Source organism: Xiphophorus couchianus, chromosome 5 (assembly GCF_001444195.1).
Source record: "Xiphophorus couchianus chromosome 5, X_couchianus-1.0, whole genome shotgun sequence".
In the NCBI taxonomy this organism is placed as follows: Eukaryota; Metazoa; Chordata; class Actinopteri; order Cyprinodontiformes; family Poeciliidae; genus Xiphophorus; species Xiphophorus couchianus.
The window spans coordinates 22,802,037-22,821,529 of NC_040232.1; the positions used below are offsets into that span (position 1 = coordinate 22,802,037).

At 39.0% G+C, this 19,493-nt stretch overlaps 1 protein-coding gene across 4 annotated transcripts in view; it reads left to right on the forward strand.

The window, feature by feature from the left end:
- Positions 1-19,493, forward strand: part of ncalda (neurocalcin delta a) — a 70,110-nt gene that overhangs the window by 1,174 nt on the left and 49,443 nt on the right. For 2 of the 4 annotated variants that reach the window (XM_028017046.1, XM_028017049.1), the window contains exons 2-3: positions 3,038-3,151; positions 15,834-15,889. The gene's annotated coding sequence lies outside the window, so the exon portion shown is untranslated. The remainder of the gene's footprint in view (positions 1-3,037; positions 3,152-15,833; positions 15,890-19,493) is intronic. The other 2 variants (XM_028017048.1, XM_028017050.1) reach the window with 1 other exon arrangement.

Below are 19,493 nucleotides of genomic sequence, written 5' to 3' on the forward strand. Positions count from 1 at the left end.
CTCTGGTTCCTTGTGGCACTGATTCAACAAGATGTTGGAACCAGTCCTTAAAAAGCTTGGACCATGTTATATGATTTCATCTCTCAGCAGCTGCAAATTCATTGGTTACAGATCCCATCATGTTCCATGTTCCTCTGTTGGGTTGAGATTTGGTGACTGCAGAGGCCATTGGAGTTCTATTGGACTCATTGGCATGAGGGAAGAAAGAAAGCAGTTTAAGGTGATTTAAACTCTGTAAGATATTGCCAATCTGTTATTGCCCCAACGGTATAACAAATATACAAACCAATATAGGTTGGTTTGTACCTTACCAACCTATATTGGTAAGGTTGTGTGAATGGTAGACTCTGTGGCCTTCTCTTGCAGTAGTCCATGTGCTTCAAGTGCTGCGTTTCCACTGAGCCGTACAAAACGAGTCAGGCGTTTTACGGTCCGCGTACTGGACTCTCACTGGGCTGGCAGGTCGCAACCCAAACGCCAAACATGGCGTTTGGGTTGCAACCAAACTAGTGACAACAAATATGACGTACTAATATATCTTGTGCTTGTGACAAGCAGTCATGTTTTTATGTCCCCCAGTCAATGGACTATGAATGGTGTTTTGTGATGCTAGTAGCACCACCCTAACTGTGCCGTACTATTCTCCTGTGGACCTCCAACTGAGAGGGCCCAAAATAGTGTTCTGCACTGACTTCCCGCTCAGTAGAAATGAAGAATTAGTCTTTTTCAGCAAGTCATCTACACGGTGATATGGATTGAGGTATTGCAATGTGATTGGCCGATTTGATATTTCTGTTGCAATTGGACAGGTGAACCTAAAAAAATGGCTGGCGACCATTTGCTCCAATTATTGCATTTTGCAGACATTCATTCATGACCAGCTCTCTCAAAGTCCCTACACAATTTCGATAATGTTGAGGTCTGGACTTTGACTGGGCCATTATAACATCTTGACCCTGGGCCTCTGTTTGCAAAACAAGCCCAAATATCGCCTCTCTTAACGCCATGCTTAACAGTTGTTAAGGGGAGTTTCTGCAGATAAATTGGCCTGTTTTTTCTAAACATGTCGCTGTGGATTAAGGCCAAAAATCTCTACTTGTGTCCCATCTGTTCAAAATGTATTCTCCAGAAGTCTTGGGAATCATTCAGATGCAACTTTACAAATCAAAGTTGTGCTGCCATATTCTGTTTAGAGAGAACAGACTTTTTCCTGGGAACTCTTGGACACAAGCCAGACTTGTTCTGTAGCGTCTTGTCGTGGAGTTTAACATTTTCGAGGCTAAGTGAGGCCCACAGAGCCTGGGATTGAGCTCAGAGATTTTTTTTACTTTGAGCTTTTCTCTCTCTCTTTCTCTCTGGATGTTGGAAGTTGAGATGAATTTACTGGGATCTCCACTAACGGAAAGATTGGTTGGCTGTGTTATTTTTTTTGTTTTTTAAAGTTTTTATACACATAGAAGGAAAGTGCTGAAAACATAGAGATGTTAAGGTATGTTTGATAAAACATCCTCATCGTTTGTCCACCAGAGAGCACTGACAGGACAGCTTCATAAGTGTCCCACTCACTGTGCAACTTTAGCGCTTCTCAGCTTAAAAAAAGAGATAGCACTTAAGAAAATATTATCCAATCAAGTAATTTTTAAATTCTGAGAACAGCAATCATGGGCTGTCTTAAAAATGCAGATTTGTGCAGATTTACATTGAGACAAATATCCCATATTTATTGGAGCATTACAATGACATTTCACTCAATGTGTACATTTTAAACCTACAGCTGAATGACAGTAAAGTCTGTCTATGTTTAATATAATGCTAAAGTAGTTACATTTTCAACATCTTGTAGAAAATTTACGAGATGTCCATCCGGTTGTCCACTGACCTCTTTGTTTGCTAATTAAAAAATTATACATGGTTATCAGAAATTCTTCCAAATAATGATCTGAGGCTTGTTTTTAAATTTTGAACCTTTCTGAGTTAATACTCCAAAGAATCACCTTTTAGTGTAATTGCAGCTACATTGTTTTTTGATGTTTCTCTGTCAGATTTGAATACATGCAGAATGACACATTGACCCATACTCTTCTGTAAAATGGTTCAATTTGTGAGGAGTATTCAATGGTGTCATTCTAAGTAAGGTTGCATCGATTCCAGTTTTTTCACCGATTACCAATCATTAGAAAACTCTACCTCCTGATTCCGATTTTAGCCAATAACAATTTTTTTTTTTTGTCTGAAAAATTGCTAAATTGGCAGAAGTGAGTGACTATTGTTAACTGCACATTCACAGACGTCATCTGGTGGGTGGGTCTGTCTCACAGCGGAGCAAAAAGCAGAGAGTGGCTGATTTTCAGACCTTGGTGGAGTTGGAAATGACTGGTGGATAAGGTGGGGTTCTCATGGTCATACGATTCCTAATCTTCAAAACTCGTAAGAAAGTCGATCTGCTTTAACCTCAGACTGAGAAAAAAATGTTGCTTTTTTATTTGGTTTATGTAAACTTTTGGTTTCAACTGTAAATAACCAGAATTAACAAGGGTAAACTCTATAGTGTGGCCATGCACAGCAGCTTGTGTAACTTGTTTCCCTTAAGATGTAAAACAAGCTGCACATCAACAGACTGTTGCAGACAGACATAATCAGTTATCAACGATGAACAGCTCTTATTAATATCAGGGCAGCGCAGTTTATCTTCATGATAACTCTACAGCTGAGACAATGTATTCAGTAGTATAAATTTTACTGATGATGAATACCAATTCTTCCGTTGTTCTTATGATTCATTAATTTTTGTTTTTAACTCATGACGTTTACCATAACATAAATAAAATCCAGTCAAATCTGAGCAGTTTTAACTTTCATAAACGTCTAGATGGCATGAAGATAGAATGCGTGTAATAATAATGGTTTTGTATTATTTGCATCATTATTTGCATGCTATCCTTAGGTCACATGTAAGTGAGGAGACATAGAGAACAATTTTACTTGTAAATTGATCCATTGCCATTTAGAATGTTTGCATACATATATTTTGTCTCAGATGTGGTCAGCGTTCACAGACAGTTGTTGACGGTGAAGGAAGGACTTCCAGAAAGGGTTCTCCTGCAGCCTGGAAGCGCAGACTTACTCAGCACATGTCCACACATGTCAACTGGTAAGCAACAGAACCACAGCAGTGGATTTCAGGATGAGAATTATGCCAAACCTCTTGTGACTAGCTTAACAGCACATACATGAGGTGATTGACAGCACTAAGACCCTCCTGCTGGCTCTGATTGGTTGTTTCTGACAGGAAGCGGTGCATTTCTTCAGGGGGCTGTAGGACCACAGAAAGGAGGCAGAGGAGTTTGATCTTTTTCATGGATTATCTATCTCATATTCTACAGTCAGGATATAGATGGTTTTAACAAAGATGTTAAAACATATTTTTATTAGTTTCTTATACAGCATGAAACATGTAAAAATCTCTGACACCAATGTCACCAAGTTCCCACACACATCCCGACACTCCACCCGTTTTTTTTTGTTTTTTGTCTGAAAGAAAGTTGAGTTGGTAACAGTGTGGTGACTGTTGTTAACTACAAAAGTGCAGACCTGACCTGGTGGTCTGTCAGTCAGCCAAACCTCTCACAGCAGAGCAGAAGACGACAGTGGTTGATGGTTAGACCTTTCCTTGGGTATATAAGATCAGTGGATACGATCGGCTTCACATGTAAGTATCGACCAATCACCGATCTCCCAAAATTAAGCAAATCGGCACCAATAAAGCAGCTGGCCAATAACTCTGTGCATCCCTAGGTGAAACTAACAATATATTTTTGAGAAACAAAACAACATATTTGAAATCTACAATCATATGTCAACCAAGTCTGAGAAAAATGAAGTTCACTCAGTGACCACATTTATGTGGTTTTATTTAAAATTCTCATCTTGATAACAGTGTGTGAGTCATCCTGTTCAATACTGGACATATCGTACTGCCACTGAAACCCATAATAAACAGTCATTAGCTTTTCCTACCAATAACACAGAGCCTTAGAGAGTTATAAGCTTGTCTCAACCCCAGTATAAAACATGGCCCTTAAGTTACAGAACTAAACCTGCACTGCAGCAAAATTGAACCACTCAATCTTTTCTGCAATATGCCTAGAAGTTGGCTTGCTTGTTTTATTCTAAAGCTCATATTCCTTATCTCACACAGCCTTAGTGTGGGAAACACTTTAAACATTTGTCTTCCAGTTTTCCCAGGATAGATAGCCTGGATTGTTTGCATTCTTCATTGAAACCAAGGATGCAGCTATGCTGCAGTACTCTGCTCCCACAAGAATATTTGTGAGTCTAATTACAGACACAGATTACAGATTTTGTATCATTTGTCATGACAGTATTTGTTGGCGTGCTCCTTTTTAATGTTAACGTCACAGGATGAAAAAATGTGGGCGGAACAAGAAGCAAAGAAATCTAAGAATAAAATCTGAAATTTGAAGAGAATCCTGACACTGCTCATCCAACTTTTTGTGTGATCAAACTTCCTTATAGACCTTTGCAGAGTCACAGAGCTGTCAAATAACACCTTTGTCCCGCGGTTCAGAGAGCTGTGCAGTTGTTGTCTTGTGGCTCTGTTCTGCTTCACACCCCTGCGGATTTGTGGCTTGGATCAAACGCGATCATCATTTGTCAGCCTGTTGTTTCCTGTGGATAAAGTGATGAGAGCTTCACTCTAAAAACAAGCTGTGCTACCCTCAGCTTCTCTTAAAAGACCTTGCGTGCCACACCCTGCAGCCTTTACATTAACAGAGGAGTGGATTTATAGAGCAACAAGCTGTTGCTCTATAAGCTGTTCATGAGATTTACAATATCATAGTTTAATACAGAGTGCAGACACAGTTCCATTAAAAAGTATTTGCGTCCACACAGATTCCATTTTAACTGTATTAAAATGTTAATAAATAATTTCATTTATTAAGAGCTAGTGTGATTCAAACCAGTGGCCAAATATTGCTTCCCCCTCAATTGTTAAATAATGAATTAACTGTAATTAGACACATTTTTTTAATTTAATTTTGCTTGTCACCAACATGCTTTACCGCCTAACCAGCAAAGTTAAGAAGTTATTACAACAGAACCTGTCTGACAACCCGAAGTAGTCTAAAAGATCTCCAAAATCACTTGAGTTGCTCGGCAGAAACAAAAATCTCCTTCTGCACCATTAAATATGACAATTATAGCAACAGTAAACAACACTTAACCATAAACATTGACCCAGGAGCGTACGGTGACCGTTCTTATCCGCGCTGCTTGAAGCCTTCATCTGCGCCGTGATGAAAAAACTCCCTGCGCTCATACCTCCACCCCTTTCTGTTATTGCATTTATTCACCAATTAAATAAATATCATTTTAAATGAAATAAAAATTATAGTAGCTGTTGGAGTGTGTGCAGAACATTATAAGCAAGCAAAGTTTTAATAAAACAGAACTGCTCTCACTATCAGAGTCTCGATTCCTATGTTTCAGGGTGAAGAACCTTTCAAAAATATCAGACTGTTCGTGAGTGTCACATTATTGTGGAAGTAAAAGATAGTAATACATACAACATGTTATATTATGGTTTCTTTCAGCTAGAAGAAGAATAATTTTTTCTTAGTGTTACAGCTAATAGGTGCAGTTAGTCAGCGCAGGGTGTCAGTGCGGGAAGGCCCAGATCTGTGTGTCAGTAGCATGCTATGTGTTATAAACATTCTAAAAGCAATAAAAATTGTGAAGCTCTCCCAATGAGAAACTGAATAATATATTTGCAGACATAAAATGCCTCCATTTATGTCGTCCTGGATATAAATGGACGACATTTATATCCATATAACTCGTCCTGGAGTTTTCTTTCCACTGATATCTTTCTGGTGAACGTTGTCATCTCCGAAGTATGGATGTACGCCTGCTGACTTCAAGATGTCCAATTAGTCTTATGTCCTGCCGTTCTCTCTTGCGGCTAAAGTATCCATCTGCGTGTTGTAATCTGGAGAAGTTCCCTTTCCTTCTCTTCTACCATTCACCCAAACTGCAAAAGTTGTCTGCTCCAGCCGAGGACCAAGTGCAGGAGTTTATTATTTCTCTAAATATAATGAGCTATCTTACAACATAACTATCTATTGGCTTGGTGCAGAGACTTTGAACCAACATCAACGTTGTCCAACATCAGTGTCTGATCTCAAAAATGCGCTTCTTGAAGAACGGTCATAAGGTCCTATAAACACAGCTTTAACAGAAGAGTTGAAACTGCTATAACTTCAAAGAGTGGGCCAGCATTACATTAAGTCCTGCCTGCTGAGCTGGACCCTCTCCAATTTGCCTACAAAGCAAAGAGGTCCACAGAGGACGCTGTATCCACTGCACTTCATGCTGCCCTGACCCACTTAGAGAAGCAGGGGAGCTACGTCAGAATGCTCTTCATGGACTTCAGCTCAGCATTTAATACTATACTTCCCCAACTTCTGGTGTCCAAGCTAGCAAACCTTGGGCTCCCATCAGCACCTGCAGTTGGATCCTGGACTTCCTAACAGGTCGCTCCCAGAAGGTCAGACTGGGCCCCCACACCTCCACTGCTCTGAGCCTGAACACCGGATTGCCACAGGTTGCGTGCTCAGCCCACTTCTCTACACCTTCTACACTCATGACTGTGTCTCCAACCACCTCAGCAACAAGATCATAAAGTTTGCAGATGACACGACTGTTGTTGGTCTCATCTCAGGCGGGAAGGGGGAGCTGGAGTACAGGGATGAGGTGAAGCGGCTGTCAGAGTGGTGCAAAGTCAATAACCTGCTCCTCAACACCTCCAAAACAAAGGAGCTGGTGATCGACTTCAGGAAGAACAAAACGGACATCCAGCCTCTCACCATCAGTGGGATCTGTGTGGAGAGGGTCTCAGTGTTCAGGTTTCTGGGCATGGAATTGGAGGACAAGCTAACCTGGAGCACCAACACCAAGGAGCTGTTGAAGAAGGCACAGCAGAGACTGTACTTTCTGAGAATACTCAAGAAGAACCGTCTCCCCTCAGACCTGCTGCAGGCCTTCTATCACTGCTCCATACAGAGTGTGCTCACATACAGTCTGTGTGTCTGGTACGGCAGCAGCACATCTGTGGACAAGAAGGCGCTCCAGAGGGTTGTTAGGGCAGCAGAGAGAACCATAGGCTGCCCCCTCCCCACTATGGAACAGATTTACACTTCCAGGCTCCACAAGAAAGTTTTGGACATTTTAAATGACTCTTCACACCCTGGCCATGGTCTCTTCCAGCTGCTGCCATCAGGCAAGAGATACAGAGCAATAAAAACCAGGACAAATCGCCTAAAAAACAGTTTTTACCCGATGGCAATCATGGCACTAAATTCAAAGGCATAAGAACTTCTGCTCTTGACACCACTTTGTTAAAAATGTAAATTCTGTTGCGAAACCTCCAGGCGCTGCAACCATCTTCTGATGTCTATTTATTTCTCATTTTGTACTATTTATTTCTTTATCTTTGTATATTATGTATATACACATAACCTGCATCTTAACTCGAGTCGAGCAAATCTCAATCTCGTTGTAATCTGTTGATGACAATGACAAATAAATCTTATCTTATCTTACCTTAAGTCATGTGGATTAACAATTTTATGTCAGTGAAGTCCCTTTGTGTGACATCACCTCAACACCATTCACAAACTATGTTTGTACAGAAACTGACATCCAGCTAGTTCAACCTGAGGTCAGACACAAACACTCAAAAGCTGCTTAGCACTTTACAGGCCTTGGTGAGCAAAAGGTCATGAAAGTTACATCAGCTGAAGTATGGTTGGCTGGAGACTGCTGCTTCTCTTTAAAAAAAACTAACATCCCAGCTTAGGATTGTCATGTTGCATCAGATAAAAAAATTATAAAATAAAACTTTTGGACCACCAAAGTGGAAATGTTGAGCTTCAGAGAACGGTATGGTACAAACACATCCTCCTGGATGTGAAGCATGGTGGTTTGCAAAACCAGTCAAGGTGTTGCAGTGACCACATTGAAACTAAAAGAAGAGTGAGGAAGAGTTGATCACTAAAGCTGTACCGATATAAAGACGTACACAACACTTGGTTAAAATGTTGCATGATGCAGATGCACTTGAAAACAGAAGCTTACGTATACTACATAAAAAGACTCGCACCTTTCTATTTAATACTCTGAAGTTAAATCAGACTAAACTTCTCTTGGTTTAGTCTGAAATAGTCCCAGTCCCCATTTGAGATCGGAAAATGCTAAAGAACATGCCGTGATTAATACACCGCTCAAGTGTCCCCTCTCCCTGACGCCTTTCATCGGCAGCCAGAAGCAAGCAGATCATCAGACCAGATGATAAAATTTAACATTCCCTTTGCTAAGTTCACGTCCAAAATAATTTGTCTTAAAAAGAATTACTAGACATTTGCACTTGTAATTTAGACCTTCTCTTCATTTCATGCATTTTATCTCAAGATGTTTTTTAAGTGTAAATTTCAACATATTGAAGTATTTTAAACACTTGTTCACTAAGTTACCTGTGTTCTGCTTCAGTTACAGAACTTTATGTTTACTGGGCTGTTAATGAAATATTGTACTAGTCTATGTTGTCTTATTGGACAGTGATTCAAAAATTACGAGGTTGAAAATGTGGGTCCACTTGAGAAAAAAACTTTGGTGCATCAGTGCAACCAGTGCAAAACGTTTGTCTATGGCTAGAGACAGTTTGAAGGAACACCATCACAACTAGGAAGTAGCATCATGTTGTGGAACTGGTGCACTTCATCAAATAATGGTCAGTGTACATGCAGCTAATGTCACACTTGTGCAGGAAAAGTGAAGGGCTTCTTATCAGGCTTCACTGTATGCAAATGAAAGGAAACATAGTTTTTTTATTGTTTTTGTTAACTGAAAAGCTCATACGAAGTTTATAATTATATTATCATTGGCTGGCCCGTGTGAAGTAATGTGTGTAAAAATACACTTTCAGATTGCAGATGACCTCTAGCTGACTCCTGGCTTTGTGATTGGTCTCATGCCATTCTCCGACCTGTGAAAAGTCGTGGCAATCCATTGTCAATCTGTCATATGTTAGATCATGGATGACTTTAAACATGACGACAGATTGGAGTTCAAAGGCTGTATTGTGTAGGATTTTCTGATTTTCAATACAGTCCTTCCCACTGTAACTGGTTCGGACTCTGGTAGAGTTCTTCTCCAATCTGTTCTTTTCATTGTAGTCAGTCCAGAACTCACTCAAACATTAATCAACCTTGACATATTTTTTGTTATAAACTGGAGAGAACTTGAAGCCATTTATTGAGAACATGTGTTTGTCTTTATGATGCGGCACTGTACATTGTAATAGCGTTGGCACCCGCAATCTCAACAACTTTTTTTTTTGGACCGCAGACTTGTCGTTTCCTAATCACTCTGCTGTGTGTAGGCGGCACAAATGTGACTCTTCTTTGGATCCATATGGTTTAGGTCTGAAGAGTTTACAGTTACACTCTGCGGGCTTTTTCATCATATTTACTTCGAGAAATCATCTTTGATTTAGCACTTCATCTTTTACTGCACCCATCTGTCTGGATGCTTGAAAAACAACATTGCTCATTGGCTCTTCAAAATGTCAGCTGTACTCACCAGCTGGCTTTAATAACTCAAGTCAGCGTGTATATGTCTGTCTCTGTCAGCCTTACCATTCTTCCGTAACATTAGATCAAAATACAGAATTCGACTGTCAGTGTCGAACAACATGAGCTCCACATTATGTTTCCATCCATGTTTTATTCAGTAAAGTGTTCAGTACCATTTACTTTAATTAACACTTAGTTAACAGTTAAAAGGTACTACTTCTACTGTAAAAATAACCCACAAAAGTACTTGTTGTACTTGGTTTTGTGGCTACTGAAGTTACATTCAGGAGAATACAGTGACTTCTCACAAATTGTATTATTTAGATTTTTTTTAGTCTGCAGTTTAATTTTTCTGACATGTAGCAAACATAAACCAATTTTAAGCTAGCTTTGCAAGTGGAGGGAGTAAGTCATGTGATGATGACTTACGGTTTGTGTGACCAGTTATCCATACAAGTCAAAAGCATAAACATGACAGAAAAATCGCCTGTCGATTTCTGGGTTGACAGCCGATTTCATCAGGTAATACGTCACATTAAGAAAGTGACCATTTACATTTGAACCGGTGCGTTTTCTTAAACCTGACAAGATTATAAAAATTGGTCAACTGTAACTATGACAACCACCCATTTTGATTCGGTTTTTTCATCAAAGAAAATATGATGCAGAAATCACCAGAATCACAATAATTGCACAAAAAAGAAAACCACTTATACATTTTAATAAAAAAGGGGAACAACTTGTCCAACAACTGAATCCATACTTTGTACTACTTCTTCTTCAAATTGTCTTGGCTATCACTGTTACTGGTGTATTAAAACAAAAACCCTTAGAAAAAAACAATGCTTAGCCTGGTGGGGGAGCAAGTAAAGCCTGGTGGCCCACCAGGCTTACAATTCACTGGGTAAAACCCAGTACTTGCAAAATGTATGTCAAACATTTTAATGCTTTTGACATACATTTTTATACAACATTTTTATTTGTAAAAATCAAAATTGAAAACATGTATCCTTTCCCATTGCACACTACTTTGTGTCATATAAACTCCTTCCAAAAATACCTAGAATTTAATGGCTATAACTCAACCAAAACCAGAAAAAGCTCCGCATGCAGCAAAGGAGAGGTAGGATGTGACATTCTTGAAGTGACAGTTTTGTTAGAGGGACTGTAATGAGTGGTATGGAGTAGGATTAAAGCCACAACAGCCACGAGTGAGGGAGCAACAGAGAATGATGGGGGGTGAGTGGAGGGGCTACATGTGAGAGGTAACCACAGTGAACACAGAAGGCAACACGTTGTGGCCCAGTTTACTGGAGCAGATGAGCGAATGAGCAAGCAAGCGCATGTCGTCCAGACACCCACTCTGCCTGGGCCGGTGTCCAAGGAGATTATAAAGACATTGTTACGTCTTTCTCTGTTCGCCTCTCAGTGCATTATGTTGTTTTTAACACCGTTTTAAGATGCATCCAAGGCTGTGGGTTTTTTTTACACGAGCTTTTGAAAAGGGATCCATCCCACTCACCATTACTATATAGCAATTAGACTTACGTCATCGCTTCAGAAGAGCAATGACGGCTCATTCTAATGTGCCCACCAAAGCTGATGTTGAGTTTGATATTCAGTAAAACAGGCAGGTCACTTAATTGATGGTGGCAGAGCTCACATTGCACCGGTCAGACTTTGTTCAAAACATCGTTAGGGAATGTTTGAGCGATTTGATGTGTGAGTTAGGTCCTTTGACACAGCGGCGTGAAGAATTTGTCTGAAACAATGTCCCTAAGGGAAGAATCTCCCCTGTGTGACATCTGCATAGGCTGGCAAAGGGATTTGCTTAGTGGTCAGCAATTTGTTCTTCATTTTCATAAAAAGTACCAGACATATGCCTAATTTTCATGTCTGGCGTCATTTTTCCACACAGCAGCCCTAAATGATCCATGACTTCCATGATACAGAAATAGGCAGGAAAAGAAAGTGACAATGTTCAAGAGAAAATACCCAGAAAAGAAGAGCACAATCAACATCCACTAGTTTAATCTCTTCAGTTATATAATTTGCGGTTCTGCTGTTCCTTTAATGTTTAGTGTTATCTTCCTAATTTCAGCAGTTATAGAGTCCCTTTTCCATTTCAATCCCGGCCATTACTCGGTCTTCCTGCTCATGCGACGTAGCTAACGACGCCTCATATAATGCATGAATGCAAACACTTGCACACGCTGGAAGAGCTTTTTAACGTTTGCTCGTTCTCTGTGCGAAAGATCTCGTGTTACAGCTTTCACACCTGATTCCGCAGCTTTCGCTTTACCTCCAATACGCACCGAACACGTTGCCATGGTGCCAGTAAAAGGCTGTGGTTTCCCTGGTGTGACATTTTGTTCAAAGACAACACGAGCTCTCCAAACTCTGTGCTTGTCAGTGTCTCAGTGCATTTATTTCCTTTATGTCTTTGCTCTCACCGCTGTGCTCAGACTGAAGCCATATGTCTCCACAGGGGATCGCACCACTTCTTTAGTGGCTTTTAGAAACCGAAAAACAACACACTGTAATTTCTACCCCAAAAAATTACAAAGTGGTGAAATGGCCACTGTAGATAGCTGTTTTTTTGGCTTACTTAAATGGCTTTGAGATGATGTAATGGCATTAAGACCAAAGTCTGGAAAACAACTCTGGCCTCCATCATGGATTTTTAGATCTAATTTTAGTTGCTGTGTCCTGCTTTTCCATTTTTTCTCTGAGTAATTTTGTTACTGAGCCAAATGTTGCATTCCATGTATGGTCGTTAGACGGGCCAACTCCTAGAGCATTAATGTTTGTTTTAGTCGCAAATGGTGTGTGAAATATGGTCACACTTGGGACAGTCTGTGGTGTCTACAGTCATACATTCTGCTTTTATCTGGAGATGTTCTGTTTTCACTCATGGGGCTATAAAAGGCCTGTTTACCTAAACCAGCTCTTACAAAACCAGAGGAACAGTCCTTGTTTTTAAAGTATCAGCGGATTAAAGCATTTATTACTGTCATGTGTTTTATTTTACACTCTTGCTGGTTTTCTCTCTCTGCATGGTGCAAGGTAGGGAATGTAACTCATAATATCTCATAAAAACATGGCTAGGAATACAGATTCTCTCAAATAAGGGTTTCCCAATTTATTAAAATGAACTTACATTTTAATATCATCCATCCATCCATCCATTTTCTGTTCACCCTTGTCCCTAATGGGGCCGGGAGGGTTGCCGGTGCCCATCTCCAGCCACGTCCCGGGCGAGAGGCGGGGTTCACCCTGGACAGGTCGCCAGTCTGTCGCAGGGCACATTTTAATATCACTTTGTGCTATGTCAGTATTAATGCTTTTAAGCTAATTGGGCTTTGCTGACACGGCTCTACACACCTCAAAGCAATAACTGAGCCCTTGAAATGCCTATTGAAATACTTGCGAGACTTCTTCGTAGTGACTTCTTGCACATTTTTGTATGGTTTCTTAATATGTTCACAGTATCAGAAATGTGTTGTTTTATTTACGTTCAGCATAATAAGGAGAGGGACAATAACTTTAATTAATTCCTAAAGACCATACATGTTAGAAGTGGTAGTCGTCTTCCTCTCCCAATAACTAGCAACAAACCTTTTTTTTCTGTCAGCAATGTATTTGAAATTTAGCATTTTTAGGAGAATTCTAAGTAGTGTTTGGAAGATTCACTGTAATACAGACCACTACAAGAGATCTTTCCTGATAAAGTATTTCTGAATTGAATTTGAATTGAATTGAATAAACTAAGGTTTAAGACCTAATATTGTGTTTTGGTTTGTCGTTCATTAAGTAGGACAAACCAACTTAATGAAGTTGGTTTGTCTTGCTTGCGAGATGCAAGCTCACATAATCAGAGTAGAAGGTACTTTAAGCAAGACGCCCTGATACGTTGATACCGAAGAAAGATGTCCAGAAGGATTCCCGATCAAATGCCCAAGCCATCTCAACCAGGTCCTTTTGATGTGGATATAAACTCCTACCACCGCCGCCCAGAATGTTGACCATAACATTTTCTACACTGGTTGCAAATACCACAAAACACATTGCGATCGGTAAACTGCATTTGACAAAACAAAAAATTGAGATTCTTAGATTTTTAGTTCTTGTAACGCCATCTCCACGCATTTTCTCGTCTCTTGATCATGTGTTATGTTTACGCCTGTCACAATAACAAATTTTGCTGGATGACAAATTATCCCAGAAGTTATTGTGACAAATAATGTAATGGTATAATAATGCAGGAACACATTCTCAAATATTAATAAACTTTAAATTTTAACGAACATTTAACATTGGAACTGGAAGACATTATAAATGTTAAAAAATAAATAACAAAAAACAAGTAAAATGACAGAACTGAAGACTTTTATCATCCAGTTTTTGGTGAAAAAAGAGAAATGAGAAATAACGCAAATGAAAATTGTACTAGTTTTAATTTATAATGTAATGAATTGATTTATTGTGACAGGTATAGCCATGTTTGGGGAAAAAAGCAGCCTACACACAATTTCTTCTTCTTTGGCAGTGTTACGGCAAACCGTGTAATTCACACAAGGTGGATTGTCAATGTCCCTGCAGAGATTGCTATTAGCAAGCTGTGCTGGGTCTAAAGAGTTGGGTTATGTAAGAGAACCAAGAGAGGTAAAAAGGACAAAACATTCAAGAGCTGTTTTGTTCCTCAGGTGGCAGAAACATAGGAGAGGGTTGTTCTGTTACTGTTCGCTGATGCATTCCTCTTATGGGAGGATGCTTCAGTTACAGTTTGAAGGCATCCTGTAGCGGAACCAGTTATCATGTTAGGCATGAAATAACAGAGGAAGCTCGGAAATCAAGACAATACAAGATTTTTATGAGATTTGTCTAAAAAACACCTTTATTCTTTCTTTTCACAAGTAAAGGTTCAGTTAATAACAAATGAAATTTTAATTATTAGAATAAAATAGATAACAAATATCCTGTATTGGCCCTCAGGAGGAAAGTTCAGGTGCACCTGCATGCACCAAAAAGTAAAATGCAATAATTCAAAGTAAGAAATAAAACCCAGTACAATAAAGCCAAAAAATAATACTGCAGTTACTACAAAGAGAATATTCAGATGGTAAGAAAAGTGCAACTAAGAGTAATTAAAAATGATCAGGTGATTATCTGATGCAGCCCCGACTCCTTGAATCGACTCTGACAGCGTTTTAATTTAGCACCTGTAGGAAGCTATGAAGAGGATGCTACTCTCAGGATTGTTATCGGCTAACTGTAGCTATGTTTCCATCCAGTTGTCATGCACATTTTGAGCAAGCTTCTAAGATATCGCAAACAAGAAATGTGAATTACGCATGTCTCCATCTATTGATTTGGAGTAAATGAACCAGGCTACGCAAAGGGTGATTTCATCAGATGTTGACGTTGTTTATTACTTCCTGCAATAAACAGAAAGTAGAGGTTGCAAACTAGCATGGAGTACACATCTGAGGAAAAATGTAGAGTCGTCACCTCCATGCTGGAGGTTTGGACTTGATAAATTTGCTATGTCAGAAATTATTCAGTAAATGTTCTTCCATGTCCTCTTAATGAGATCATCTCTCATTACAGACAAAAATCTTTGCTTAAATGAACGTAAACCGAATTTTGCTGTTTCCATCAACCTTTCCTTTCTATTTCACTCTTCGTATTTTCAACTCGGTACCCAAAACGCTGCTACCACGTTTAGTACGGCGGATACTCTGATGAGCTGTCTGTATTAGCCGACTCCATCAACGCTACAGGCCACCCGGGCCGACAGAGTGTTGAGCTTAAAGCGCTTTCCTTTATTTCTGTAGACGTAATCTTCATTAAAGACATGCTGACAGCACCAGGATGGCACTTTTTTACAACCCAAGCAATTACTCGGTGATAATTACTCTAAGTGAGCTCATTTAGTGGTTAAAGAGTAACAGTAACCTGGAACCATTTGCCCTCATGTCTTCTTTTCCTCCCAGTTCTCAACACTTGTTTAAGTCAGGGCATTCTTGATTTCAGACATTTAAAATAGATACTTTTAAACTAATAAAACACAGAAGAACCTTAATGATTTCTTTTACCTGTCCCACTCAACTAATCATTACTTATCAACATGATTTTTAAACTTGTTCCACTTCTTGGTTGTGTTCTGTTTTCCCTCAGGTCTAAGTGTGAGGTGGGAAAGGTAGTGGTCCTGCTGTAAGCCCAGAAGAAGGCAGGTTTGTACATCAAACTAATATACCTCTGTCATTTCTTTTACCCTCAAAAGTTATTTTCATATTCACTGCTGAATACGATCTTTTTTTAAAAACTAACTGTTGAGCAGCAATAGAGTAACACTACAATTCTTCTGCTTACCAGTGCTCTGTAGTGACTCTGCAGTCACACACATTAAGTTGGTAGAAAGTCCCTAAGATGTTCTTTTCAATAGAACAACAATACATAACTCTCTAACATGTATGGGAGGGTTTCATGATCCTGATTGTTGTTAGAAGGTCCTGAGTTTGAATCTGGGCTCCATATCTTTCTGCATGGAGTTTACATATCCTCTCCAGTAGTCCAGCTGCTTCCACAGTCCAGATATAATAATTGGTCTTGCTGCAGTCGGATCACCCAGGACAGATGTTGGTGCCAGGTGTAAACGGGATACCAGGCTCAGGGTCAACAAGAAGGATATCAGTACTGTTAAACAATTTTAGAGTGATGACCTGATTCAGTTTCTGTATTTGAAGCGAGCATTATGGTGAAAAGCTGATGGACTGTCTGGGTTTGTGTCTTTCTACTGACCCTACTGTCTTAAATAAAAACAACTGACGTAATATAAACGCCAACACTAAATCCTGAGTTCAGCATCTGTCAAAATTCTCTGTCTCTTAAGCTATTTTTAGTAGGGTTGTTGTAAACAATTATTTTTATAATCACGTAATCTATTTATTATTCTGACGATTAATCCAGTAATTTAATTTTTAAAAATTGCCCTGTTTTGTTGTAGCTACATAAGCTGGTAAAATAATACATGAAAGAGAAAATGCTAGTAAAAAAAAACAAACAATTCAGTTCCTTTGTTTAGTAAGAAAACATTTTACTTCTTAAATTGCAAAACGCTTGAAACTTCACATTTAGAAAAACTTTTTTCTTGAATTGTAAAAACAGATTTTAAATAAAATTAAAATTAAAAACCAAACCTAACTAGAGGCCTTAGTAAACTCTGCCGTTTGTATTACAGTTGTCTTTCAGCCTCAAGTTTGAAGTATTGCTCTTCTTGAATAGCAAGTGCATGCTGTGCTTGCCAAAAAAGTATTTCCGTGAACATGCATAATCTGCCATATTCTGTATTAACAGTCTCAGATAAAAGTTAACATCTTTTGCAAAAGAAACAAAAACGACATCTGTTAGCAGCCACAAATGAGCTCGACGCATGTAGTGGATGTTTCCTGCAGCATCGAAGGCGTGTTCTTGTGAAACGTATATGCCCTGAGTTGTGCTGTCTTTCCTCTTTAGTTTAAAGTGATCCCACACTTTTGACACTTTTTGTCGCTTTCTTGGTGGAACTTCTTCTTGTCCCTCGCTGTCTCTCTCCATAGGTGGTAGCAGAACTTAGCATTCATCAACAGCGATGCACAGAGAACGTTGCGCATCACAAATAATCATCCAGCCGGAACAAGGCATACTAAATTGTAAAACATAATTTAACGTAGCCTTGAGGCAGATAATTTGCAATTTAATGTCCTGATCATATTTACAGATAATCAGATGATTATCTGTTTTTTATTGCGTCATTTTGTGTCACAAATAAAGTTTAAAGCTACAGATAAGTGTGAAGTTTGCTAAAGGTGTGTAATGGGCTGTCCGGCTGTTGGATGGTCTGCAGTGTAACTGTCCTGTTGACCTTGGGCATTGTTGTTTCCCATGACGCTGCTTTGAGCCAGAGGAAGCCCAGTGTGATTTCCACTCAGTTCCCAGGCTCCCAGATCTCTCCAAACATAAACTGTTACTCACAGTCACACACGCACACACTCATAAGTCAGAAACAAATATGTCTCTGTGTATGTGTCTGTTTATATTCCGAACATTAAAACAGATAGATGGCTAGAACATCCTTTGCTCTTTGATGCCCAGATGTTCTCGTAGCCGTAGCTCCACACATTGGGAGCAACTCACAGCTGCTGCTTGTCCACTGCATGTAAAAAGGCCAGACTGACACTCACACATGAAGTCACTCAGGATATCTGTGAAGTCTCTGGCCAGATTAGATGAAGATTTTAAGTAAAAACATGACAGCTTCAGAGATGACGCACATCATTCACTCACCTGTTTGAATCAGTACAAATCAGTTATTTTTCACATCCCCACTTCTGGTCATTTAAAGGAATTTATGATTTTTAAGTGTTGTCTTTTTTGTAGACAACACTTGTACCTAAATATGCGAAATGTTAGCTCTGTGTGTTTATTTGCAGATGGAGCGGGTTGATTACACACGTTTTAATACTTGTAATTAGGGGTGGGCTTTGAAGAGTAACTATTTAAAGTACCTGCATTGATATGAATTACAACAACATTTAATGTCATTTTGGGATCAATAAAGTATTTTTTAATTTGAATTTAAATTTGAAGGGGCTCAAAGTTTGATCATGATATTTTGCTTGATCATGATATTTTGTGACAACAAAACATGATGATGATGATGATGATGAGAGCCATTTGTTCCTTTTTTTTAGGTGACCTTGTAGCTGTGACTGCATGACACAAGAATCATAAGCACACAAATGCTGCTCTCAAAAAACATTTCCATTTGTAACACATTGCATTTAATCATATTTTTACATTCCTTAATATTTATTGATACACATTTATTAAACAAACAATGAAGAAAAATTGTAAAAAAAATATATATATATATATATTAATTAAGAAATAAGAAACTATCCTGACAGTTTTAGCATTTTTTTTTAAACATCATTAAATTGGAATTCATCAAGAATGATAAATCAAGATCTTATCATTTATTATGATAAATAATACAATGAATGCCAACCCTTACTTGTTATAATTATTATACATTTTATAGATAAGGACAAGGAACATTGGTGTGGCAGCTGAAATAATGTCAATCTCAAACTTTATCAGTACAACTTGTACTGTTACAGTTTTTGTTCTTTTTTTTCTTCAAATGTTACTTTGGATGTTTCCTCTGTTCAGTATTACAGCAGTGTCTGCTCACAGCGACACACTATTTAAAACCTTTTAGTTGCTGTGTTGAAGTGTTACAATAGCTGAGAACCTCATTGTGAATTCAGTGCACCACTGGCACAACAAGTCAGTGCATGCTTCTTGCAACGTAGCGTAATGTAATTTGTAGATTTTTAACCCCTGACTTTAACGAGATGTCAGACCCTTTCTGAGTCACATCTCACTGAGTGAACAAAGGTAGATCAGGTTTAAATCAGGTGTTACACACTGAGAACTGAGGATCTGCAGAGATTTGTAGGTTTTTCAAAAAGATTATTCAAAGCGCTGGTATTTAAATCTTATTATGATGGAGCTGGTGCAGTAGTGTTTTCATACCTGATAGTTTAGTAGACTCGGTTTGATTGGGGGCCAAAATTGCAACATTTGTTCCATTTTCAGCTGGTGCAGTTCGCTTTGACACTGCACTGTATCAAATGAACCAAACCCTTTAAGCAACCTGATCCCCCTACAGCCTATTATTGCGCTGCACCAAGAACCACTGAAGGAAACCACAAGAAAACATCTGAAGGAGACACTGAGTGTGTCTTCCTTCTTCAGAAAATGTGAACATACAGTAAATGGAGTGCCATCAGA